Source organism: Lissotriton helveticus, chromosome 5_1, assembly GCF_964261635.1.
Source record: "Lissotriton helveticus chromosome 5_1, aLisHel1.1, whole genome shotgun sequence".
Lineage (NCBI taxonomy): Eukaryota > Metazoa > Chordata > Amphibia > Caudata > Salamandridae > Lissotriton > Lissotriton helveticus.
This window is the reverse complement of record NC_136065.1, coordinates 1541723985-1541736101: the sequence shown is the minus strand read 5'-3', so window position 1 is coordinate 1541736101 and position 12117 is coordinate 1541723985.

Below are 12117 nucleotides of genomic sequence, written 5' to 3'. Positions count from 1 at the left end.
CAGCGATATTAATGCATTGCGCTCGTTTTTTATCGTATTTGCGATAAACCTTGATAATAGCAAGGTTTATCTGCGATAATTTCTGACGGTAAAAAAATCTTTGCAATGCATCGTTAGGGATAAATATCGCTTAACTTTGGTAATATGCCCCAACGTCTGTTAACGTTCGATTCGAAGGAAATCAGGAATTGTTGAAAAACATTGTGTGCGCCATCTTGTCTTTTTTCAAATGCCACACTTTTGTCGTGCACGGCAGCCATTTTAGATGCCTTGACCAGATCCACTCTGTGCACGCTGTCGATCCTTAGCATGGCTCCCCACCCTCGCAAGCATCTCCCCCAGGCAGTGGTCACCCCCGCTCTCTGTTTTATGCATGGGTAATAAACCTCCCCCCATCTGCGCTGTTCTTCCCTGAGAATCACACCCTGTGCCCGCCCGACACCTCCCTTTCGCCCTATTCACTACCGCACCCTCTGACACTCCTTTTCCTCTGTGTCCGATTGTCCAGGCCGGTCCTAGGCTATCAGCTAGCCCTGCAGATGTAGTTTATGGCCACAGCTGTAAAGAATCACCCGTCTTCAAAGGAGTTATAGTAGATCAAGGCCCACACTCGATGAGATCCGTCACAGCAGAAGCGTTGCTATTATCTGAAAACCATCCTGTATTGTGATTGGGGAGGGGACCGAGCGTGAAGCGGAAGATTCCAGGGATGACTCTTTGTACATCAAAGTTTTTACAATTATGTGTCACATTAAAAATATATAGCACTCCGACAAAGTAGTAAGATTATAAAACTTTAATAATTTATAAATATATACAAGAAAACAAAAATAGTAATAACATATAAACATTTTTAGAGAAAAACAACGAAGTAGCGGTCGGCTGTGCGAATAGTCCCAACGCAGCACAACGTCCAGATTTCCGGCGTGGGGCGTCGCGGGGGGTGGGTCATCAGTAGCAAACTGTTGTGCGAATAGTTCCAAGGCAGCAGAACGCGCCGAAATCTAGATGACACGAAAGTGATGTCTAGTAAGTTGCCACCCAGCAAATAACGGCGTGGGGCGTCGCGGGGGGTGGGTCATCAGTAGCAAACTGTTGTGCGAATAGTTCCAAGGCAGCAGAACGATGGCACCAAGGTGATGTCCAGTAAGTTGCCGCACTGGTTTTGGTATCCTACAATGCTGCTCCGAATAACGGCGTGGAGCGCCCCGGGGGAGGCGGCGTGAACGGGCCTCTCCAGGTGGAGTCTCATCTGTTTTAGTGGGGCGCCCCTTTACCGTTTCAGTTGCCATTCCGTCCGCTTTTGGTCCACTGTGTCAAAATCCGCCATTCAGCTGAGTTGCGCCCACTCTTGCGGTGCAGCGATAGGCGGCTGTCACAGGACTCTCAAAATGGCGGCAGGCTGTTTCCTTTTTGGGCCTGGTCCACTGAAATGGCCCTGGGACACCTTGGAAATCGGACGCTTGTCTGCTAGGTCTTGGACCCCATTCTCGAAAGCGTCCCCTCCGCCTTGAGAATTCATCAAAAGTTTTGGGGGCTCCGACTCCTGCAGGCTTCTGGTGGGGAGCGGCTGCCATGATTGCTCGCGGAATGACCACGACTGAGCTACGAGATGGTGGTGCTTTCATGCTGACGCCAGCTTCAGTCTGAAACATCCAGAAACAAGGTGGGGCTTTCATCGTTTGGGGGAAAAAAAAAGTTTTCATCCAATGAAAAGTGTTGTTTTTAGGTCATATGATCAAGCCTTCCATCATTAGGAAACCAAAAGTAAAATGAACCAATGAAAAGTTTTATAAACAAGTCACATGACCTGTTATGCGGCATAGGGTATAAAATGCGGAGAAAATACGTTGGCACGTGAGGCGGCGTCAGTAGCGGACCGATGTGCGAATAGGCCGAAGGCAATACAACGCGCCAAGATCCGGATGGCACCGAGGTGGTGTCATAGTTGAGAGTTCTGAGCAGCGGTTGTAACACTGTCTGAAGCTTATTTGCAGCTGCTGCAGCTTCACTACGCGCCAAGATCCGGATGGCACCGAGGTGGTGTGTAGGAAGTTGCCGCACTGGTGTGGCCATCCTACAATGCTGAAAGTCGGCGTGGGGCGCCCCGTTGGCCTGTGAGTTTGCGTCAGTAGCGGACCGATGTGCGAATAGGCCGAAGGCAGCACAACGCGCCAAGATCCGGATGGCACCGAGGTGGTGTCTAGTAAGTTGTCGCACTTCTGTGGCCATCCTACAATGTTGAAAGTCGGCGTGGGGCGCCCCGTTGGCCTGTGAGATGGTGTCAGTAGCGGACTGATGTGTGAATGGGGCCAAAGGCAGCGCAACAATATTTTCTACTATATTTCCGGTGTAGAAGACACCACAAGGCGCTGAGATGCCAAGATCCGGATGGCACCGAGGTGGTGTGTAGCAAGTTGCCGCACTGGTGTGGCCATCCTACAATGCTGAAAGTCGGCGTGGGGCGCCCCGTTGGCCTGTGAGATGGCGTCAGTAGCGGACCGATGTGCGAATAGGCCGAAGGCAGCACAACAATATTTTCTGACTGACACCACAAGGCGCTGAGATGCCAAGATCCGGATGGCACCGAGGTGATGTCTAAGTTGCGGACTGATGTGCGAATGGGGCCAAAGGCAGCGTAACAATATTTTTTGTATGGAAGATACCACTAGGCGTTGAGATGCCAAGATTCGGATGGCACTGAGGTGATGTCTAGCAAGTTGGTGTGGTCATCCTACAATGCTGAAACTCGGCGTGGGTCACCCCATTAGCCTGTGAGATGGCGTCAGTAGCGGACCGATGTGCGAATAGGCCGAAGGCAGCACAACGCGCCAAGATCCGGATGTCACCGTGGTGGTTTCATAGTTGAGAGGCACTTCATCTGCAGTGGGGCGCCGAGATCCGGATGGCACCGAGGTGATGTCTAGCAAGTTGCTGTACTGGTGTGGTCATCCTACAATGCTGAAACTCGGCGTGGGTCGCCCCATTAGCCTGTGAGATGGCGTCAGTAGCGGACCGATGTGCGAATAGGCCGAAGGCAGCACAACGCGCCAAGATCCGGATGTCACCGTGGTGGTTTCATAGTTGAGAGGCACTTCATCTGCAGTGGGGCGCCGAGATCCGGATGGCACCGAGGTGATGTCTAGCAAGTTGCTGTACTGGTGTGGTCATCCTACAATGCTGAAACTCGGCGTGGGTCGCCCCATTAGCCTGTGAGATGGCGTCAGTAGCGGACCGATGTGCGAATAGGCCGAAGGCAGCACAACGCGCCAAGATCCGGATGTCACCGTGGTGGTTTCATAGTTGAGAGGCACTTCATCTGCAGTGGGGCGCCGAGATCCGGATGGCACCGAGGTGATGTCTAGCAAGTTGCTGTACTTGTGTGGTCATCCTACAATGCTGAAACTCGGCGTGGGTCGCCCCATTAGCCTGTGAGATAGCTGTTCTTTGGATTTGGGCCTGGTCCACCAAAATGGCCCTGGGACACCTTAGAACTCGGACGCTCGATTTTTTTTTCCTTTCCTGTACATGCAAAAAAAGGTAAATGCCCGGTACGTTACACGCTTCATCTGCCACGATGAACTCTCCAGAGGAACCGAAAAAAAATATAGTTGTGGTAACTATACCATGCATCGTCATATGGAGAGGTGGCACCAATTAATTATAGTGCTGCATAAAAGAGAGATTTGGAGGAGAACCCCTGACCTGCTAGTACATTCATCAAAGAAGTGGCACTGAGAGCTTCAGAGGCAAGGGAAACGGTCCCAAATATTTAGAAGAACTTTGGAAAGATTAAAATGACATGTTTAGATTGTGGCAAATTAATTTCATGTGGACAGATGAGTGTTACTCTAATAAATACAGCATATGAACATCATCATAGTCGATGGTTGGTAGAGACATTTTGACTATATCCTGGACCTGCCCGTCCTCGCCCAAAATGGCGCCAGAATAAATGGGACTCGTAACTCCTTGTTGTGTACTGGTTGCAGAACCTTGAAATCACGAGATACGTATGCAGTTTTGAAGCACATGGCGGGCGGGGACGAGAATTGATTGAATATTTCGACATCCCTATTGATATTAAGTTCTGATGTGTTATTGATTACTGTACTGTTGAAAGTTCGAATTAACGTCACCCATGGTACTTGCCCGCAAATGTATATCTGGATAATTTTATTGTAACTGGCCCTGTCGTATTTTAATTATAAAATGTACGTCCACCGATTCCGTAACTGTTAGACACCTTAGTTCTTGCAACCTAATGGCCCGCCCGTTACGTTCCTCTACAGTGTAAATGTCTATTCATCATATACGATTACAGTTTGCTCCGTGGCCGGCCCACGTGGTTATAGGCTCGTATTTGTATAATGAAATTTTCACAATAAAGGTTTTTAAAAGAAAACATGGTAGTAGTATATACATTGGTAAAGTTTTTAATAATAGTCACTGTTTTAGAATCATTAAAAGGCAAGTGAAATAAAGCAGACCAATTACATGAAGGGTAAAAGGTATAATACGAAGGAACGCAGTAAAGATAAATGGTCAAGGGCTGTTGTGTTTTCTATTCCTGCAACATAAAGTGATCGATAAGAATCTCATATTCAGGCGTATCGGCGACTAAGACAGCAGGTCGACCCTCTTTTGCTCAACGGCTCCGTCATGGGACGAAGAAACGCTCTTTTTCTCGAAAAAATAATATATTTTACTTGCAGGACAGTTGTAAAATTTCCGGGAAAGTACATTAGCCTGGAACATTATAACATATATTTAAGAAAAAATAATGTTCGGAAGTAATGAAAAGCGTAATTTTTAGGTCATATGACCAAGCCTTTCATCATTACAATAAGAAAAGTAAAATGAACCAATGAAAAGTTTTATTAACAAGTCACATGACTTGTTATGCTTACGTTACGCGCTGCGCGCCCCGGATGACTTCCGGATGCGCTAACGCGGCGCGTCATATGACGCATTACGCGACAACGCAGGTACAGAATATAGTCAAAATGTCTCCACCAACCAGCGGTCGGAACACAACCCCTTTCAGCAGGCTAAATAGTTCTGTTAAATGACAACAGAAGGGACAGGCAACAAGAACCATCAGTCAAAGAGGGGAGGGCTAGTTCTTCTCTACCGGGTTACATTGGGGCGCTACCGGAACTGATCGAATTGGTAGTCTACAGTGTTTCTGGATGTTTCAGACTGAAGCTGGGGTTAGCATGAGAGCAGCACCATTTCGTAGCTCCGTCGTGGTCATTCCGCAACCAATCATGGCAGCCGTTCTTTATCGTTATTTTGGGCGGGGTGGGTGGCGGAGCCGAGCTGTTTTGCAGCCATCATTGTGTGGAGTTCAGTTCATCTCACTAGTTTTGTATTTGTCAAAAGGGGTTGTTCCTAATGTTTCTATTTTAGCGAGGTCAAAAAGAGATCCCATTAGTGGCCTACTGATTTTGCTTGATTCCTTTTCTTTTTTTTTACACGATTTTTCGTTATCTGCAAAGACTAAACAGAGTATTGCGACTCTGTGTTTGTTTGTAAATAGAGAATGAACCAAAGAGAACTAATTCTAAAACAGTAAATGCTTGGATAACAATGAATCAAATGGAGAGAGAAGCAGGCACGACGGATTACAATGGGGGCAAAGACCTGCGTTAACTACCTTTCACTATCTGCAAAGAGAGAGTACTCCTAATAGAAATGAGGGGGGGGGGCACCATTCAAAGCAGATCAGTGTGCATAAACACGAAAATGTTTTCACTTACCACGTACTTGACATTCGACAGCTTATGATATTTGCTATTAAAAAACCATTGAAATTCACTGAAAAAACCATAGGTTATAGACCATATATAGTTAGGAATTAGCATTTACAAAACCTTGAAAATTCACTGAAAAAACCATAGGTTATAGACCATATATAGTTAGGAATTAGCATTTAAAAAACCTTATTTTACTCACACAAAACCATTGAAATTCCATATATAGTTAGTTGCACTAACTATATATCGCGCACCTGCAATCCACTGCTGATGATGTCACATATTACATCATTCATGACATGGTCAGTGACATCACTGATGACATCACTGATGACATCTCAAATGACATCACTGATGACATCACTAATGACATCTCATTTGACATCATTCTTGTGCTAATACGATAAACCTCTTCAGACTCTAATATAATCTTAGATACACTCAGTGTATACAGACACTCACACACTTCCACTCATCCATGGAGTTACTCACACACCCAGTCAGTCATGCAAAGAAACAATCTCATCTCCATTTCTTCAACTATACAGTTAAACACACCTTACTTATTGAAACATATACTAACACATATTTACTCTCTTATACAATCCCTGATACAAGTTCACAATGATCGATACAACCACTCACTCATTCGGTGGCTCTCATGCACAGTTATTTATATATGCCAACTCTCACATGTACTGTGTTTTACATATGTACTTACTATGACATGTAGCATTGAGATATCCATTTACTCATCAATACACTCATGCACACAGTCAACTGCCCATGTAGCTGTTTCCACATGCACTCTTGAACTCATACACCTAGTGAATAAACTGTTCACACATCTATGCATAGAGTCACACACCTTTCAGCCACCCCCACACAAACTCAATCTCCCATAGAAATACTTGGGCAAGCAATTAATAACACATATAGCCTCTCGTATAGCTAATGATCAACACATGCAGCAGTTTACAGAACAACAGACATAATGATGCACAAATTAAGACAGTTTAGTCACTAACCCATGCATTCAGTGAGACACATTTAATCACTCACTCATACAGTCAGTCACGCACCTACTAAATCCTTCATCCAGACACTTATACATCCACTCATTCTTCAATATGTAAGATATATTTTAACTTTACAGAAACATACAGTCACTGGATGTTGTCATCAGTGATGTCATCAGTGATGTCATTTGAGATGTCATCAGTGATGTCATCAGTGATGTCACTGACCATGTCATGAATGATGTAATATGTGACATCATCAGCAGTGGATTGCAGGTGCGCGATATATAGTTAGTGCAACTAACTATATATGGAATTTCAATGGTTTTGTGTGAGTAAAATAAGGTTTTTTAAATGCTAATTCCTAACTATATATGGTCTATAACCTATGGTTTTTTCAGTGAATATATATATATATATATATATATATATATATATATATATATATATATATACATATACACACATATATATATATATATATATATATATATATATATATATATATATATATATATATATATATATATTACCTACTGGCGGTCGCCAGTAGGTATATATAGTTAGGATTTTTTCTCTATGGGTTTTTTGAAAATTCTATGTCTAATAACTTTGGCGTTTGTGGACGGAATTGGCTGAAATTTTCAGGAAAATGGCACATTTTGTTTCTGAGCAGCCCTTGAAAATTTGGGGGGGGTTCGTCCAGTGGGGGCCGAGAAAAAAGGGGGGTCCCAAAACGTGTTTTTAACATTGAGTTTTCCATAGGGCGGTTGGCCTCACTTTTAGCCCGAACGGCTGAATGGATTTGCACGAAACTTGGCAAAATTGTAGGGACTGGTAGCCCGATGTGCCTTTTGTAGGTCTCAATATATGTGCTCCAGTGGATTTTGAGAAATTAACGTTTAAAAAAAGATATATATCTGTAACAGCGGACCGGTTAGCGCTCTGGTTCGCGGACTTTTCGCGCAACGGAGCTTTGTGAAGCGAAGCTGATTGGTTCTCCGGCGTCTGTCAACATTCCAAACAGTCCGTAGCGGCCGCCATCTTGTCTCTCGGTAGGATCGAGAGACAAGAGGAGGTCAAAACAAAGGGGGAAATAACTATAAGGGGGCATAGTAGATCCTCGCTGACCCCCTAGGTTTGATGTGGAGGTTTTAAAAGGGCCCCGCGGGGCAAAAAAAAATAATAAAAATAATAATTGAACGGCTGAATGGATTTGCACGAAACTTGGCAAAATATTAGGGACTGGTAGCCCGATGTGCCTTTGCTAGGTCTCAATATATGTGCTCCAGTGGATTTTGAGAAATTAACGTTCAAAAAAAGATATATATCTGTAACAGCGCTCCGCTTCGCGTAACGGAGGTTTGCGAAGCTGATTGGTCATTCTGTCACTGGGCTATAGTTGGGCTACATCTGGCTGATATTTGGGCTACATTTGTTTTTTTGTGTGTCTGGCGGCCATCTTTGGGCTACATTGGGCTACATTGGGCTTCATTGGGCTACATTCGGCTAATTAGCAAATAGCTCATCGCAAACTAGGAATGGTAAAGAATCGCTATTTATTCCTTAAAGTTCGCTATTTAGGAAATGCAAATAACTTTGATGATACATATGGCGGTTCATCTCTAACAAGATAAGAAGCATAGGGATAGATTTATGATGACTGGCGCATCACCAGGGATGTGTTAGTCATTCTGTGCCGCTGTTCCGTCACCTATGGTGTGCTGCATTTACAATGCGGCGCATCACGGGGCAAAAACAGCACAGATGCGTGATGTATCTGTGCCGTAAAGGTGGCGCATTGCTGGAGTTGTATCGCAAGTGTGATGAAGGTCCAGCAAGGGTCGGGGGTGCCCCTGTCGCAGGGTTTCTGTTCTCACACAGAACTGTGGACAGAGGATTGGAACCTCGGCGAATTAGGGTGTCCCAAAACTCACGTTAGTAATCAAAAACTATTTAGCAAGCTAGGTACAGTGTCACATTGGATATAACAAACTCTCAATGTTTAGACAATCCATAATATGAACTTATAGTACCTCAGGATACGTGGAACTCATGAACAGTCGGTCGTTATATATTTCTTAGAAACCAGAACATGGAGTTAAGAAGAACACATGTGTATTTGAAATGTTTATTTACTAATGCCGTCTTCTCAGGCGTAGTACCTTAGATAATAAAAGTACACATATTATCAGTAGCAAAATTACCAGCATAGTTACTAGTACATAAAAAGTGAATGGTGATAGTATGTTAACATGCTGTAAATGAATAAGAGTTAGCAACACTTATAAGCAGCCGCGGGCCGTGGAGGGAGTTACGGTGAGGCAGGGAGGCGGGGAGGGGGAGAAGCAGGGTGGAGAATACAAGTACACATATTATCAGTAGCAAAATTACCAGCATAGTTACTAGTACATAAAAAGCGAATGGTGACAGTATGTTAACATGCTGTAAATGAATAAGAGTTAGCAACACTTATAAGCAGCCGCGGGCCGTGGAGGGAGTTACGGTGGGGCAGGGAGGCGGGGAGGGGGAGGGGCAAGGTAGAGAGGGCTCCACCCTGCTTCTCCCCCTCCCCGCCTCCCTGCCTCACCGTAACTCCCTCCACGGCCCGCGGCTGCTTATATCTCACCCTCCCTAATACACATATTATATTATTTGCTAAGAAGGTCTCTTTGTGTTGGTTTAGGGCGTGCCCATACTTTAGTGTCTTAGATTTGAAGGAATCACATCAGCATACACCAGCTCTCTCTTCATGTGAACCGCATCAACTGTTGTGTATGTGTGTTCGGCAAAGCAATATAAAACCCGCCTCATGCCCAGAATTGGCAGAAGTTGCACTTATGTTATGAGTATGAAGTCGTGGAGATCAGACCTCATAACAATTCTGTATCGTGTTGTTCTTGAAACTTTAGCACTCGCTGTACAGATATAGTTTAACAAGTAAAGCAGATAGTAGACCAATAACATATTATTCTCATGTAAACCACGATGAACTACTAGGTGGAAAGCTAAAGCAACAACTAAATGTCGTGTGCAGAAGTTGCAAAAAAGGAAAAATGGCGTTTAAACCGGTAATGAGCCCATGCTAACTTAACACGGTGTAAAGATATCCAGGACCTAGATGACACCTCCTCATGATCCGGAAACGAACTGAATAAGATAATAGAAGTGCCATCTCATGAGAGCAGATTGCAAGTTTATATGTGGACGGTCCGCAAGGTAAAGCATTAAAAACTAGGAAAATTCAATGCTAAAGAAAAATAAAACAGCCAAGTACTTTATCGAGTCTTAAGCCAATAGGCAAGGTAAATAATAAAAACTTGACAATTAAGTCAATGAATTGTCAATGAAATGCTAGTACTCAGCATATGAAACATGAAAAAGGTCTATGACATAACTGTGTATGCAAAATAAGCTGCAACAGCCTCCAACAGGAAGTCACCGTCTTCATCCGAAAACAGTTCAGCCATCCAATTTAAAAGCGGAAAAGAACATACGTGCTCTCCCAGCACCGGATCCTCTATCACCATCAGAGGACAGCTCGGTGGGTTTTCAAGAAAGCTGTGTTCCAAGAAAGACTGTGCTGCCGCCAGTAAATTCCAGGGACCAAGTAGTCCATGCATCAATGCCACAGCCATAATCCTTTCGCCAGGACAAATCAACTCGTGAGTAATGATAGGAGTCATCAGCTGATTAAAGTCGACGTCAGGAGAAACCGGTCCGCAGAGACACAAATCAATGGCCCAATCGAAATCACAGGTCAGGCAGTGAAATACAGGCTGGACACAGGTGAAGTAGGAGAACCGAAAAGATAATCCATATGCAGTGCTTAATATCGCCAACGGCATTGTGCCATAATATTCTAGCATGCGATTGCGGAACAGTGTCAGCAGCTGCAGGGTCGGAGGTTGCATAGGAGGGACATCCATATTTAAAAATGTAAAAAAGCACAAGAGCGTCCGCTGGTAATGCAAGTAAAAATGCAATCCACGAACCAGAGTGGAGAAAATGGAATGAAAGGGAGCAGGGATGACTCCAAAGATTTTCTCAAATGAAGTCACGAGACCACTGGTAACAACTTTAAAAAAGTGTGCCAGGGATTTTGTGGAGGATGCGTTAAAGATAGTCGGAAACATGTTGCTGAAATTGAAAGGCAAACCTGTGTACGGGTGTTCGCTATGTGAAGTACGAAAGTTTCACGGGCCGAACTCAAGGCCACCTCTCTCTGAGACAAAAGAGCTCTTATTCTTGTCATGCCGTTGAAACGTGTCCCAAGGTTGGTATTTGTGGCCAGATTGAAAACTCCCTATGTTCATGTGTGGGAGGAAATAGAACATTTCTGCAGCAAATAACCCGTTCACTTACTGTTACGATAAAAGGAATACTTTTAATTAACTCAGAACAATCTTCATTATTGAGCATCAAATAACTACCATTTTCCAACAACTTGAACATGGGGATGATAGCAGGAACTGGCGTGCCTTGCAACACGCAAGCCATATTTGGTCGGTGTTTGTTGCATGAATCGTGTAACTGTATGTGCCTACACATTAGTGAATGATCTGGCGTCTCAGTGCATTCCTCTCCATTCAGATAAACTTCTTGATCATCTTTGAAACATCTGTATGTGTATGGAAGCGACCAGACCTCATGAACAAAAGCACTACCTAAAGGTTCATAAAGACCTATTGGTATATATTTCATACAATTTGAAAACTTATATAAAGCAAAAGGCAGCGTTATTAAACCGTGGATAAGGCATGTTGCCAAAAAACCCGCAATCCTCTGCTGATGATGTCACTGAGCATGTCATGAATGATGTAATATGTGACATCATCAGTAGTGGATTATGGGTAATAGTATCTCTAGTTTACTCCCCTATAGCTGTCTTTCTTTTAACATAAGTGTGTGTTTCCTTCCCTTATACTTACTGTTTTTGGTTCGCTTCCAGTTCGCGTACCAGCGAGCGAACTAGGAAGCGAACTAAGAGAAATAGAGGTTGGCACAGTTCCAAATATTGTACCAATTTTTTAATAACGGGGAGGTAGTTCTGAAAAGAACTTTTTTTTTTTTTTTCTGAACATTTTTTTAATGTTTTTGAATTTTTCGGAACAGTTTTATATTTTTTTGGGTTTTTCTTGGAGGGGGCAATGAAAACGATTCATTGTAAAGGGCTCAACAGGAGCAACAAAACAAAAAAAAGAAGTATTTATTATTTTGGGCGTTTCGGACAAACTTGCATATGATAGTCAATAGCTCTGTTGATCAGAGTGATGCTTCTTTCTCCGTAGGAAATGAATCCATCGCAAAATACGCAGGTGTGTTTTACTTCACCAAAT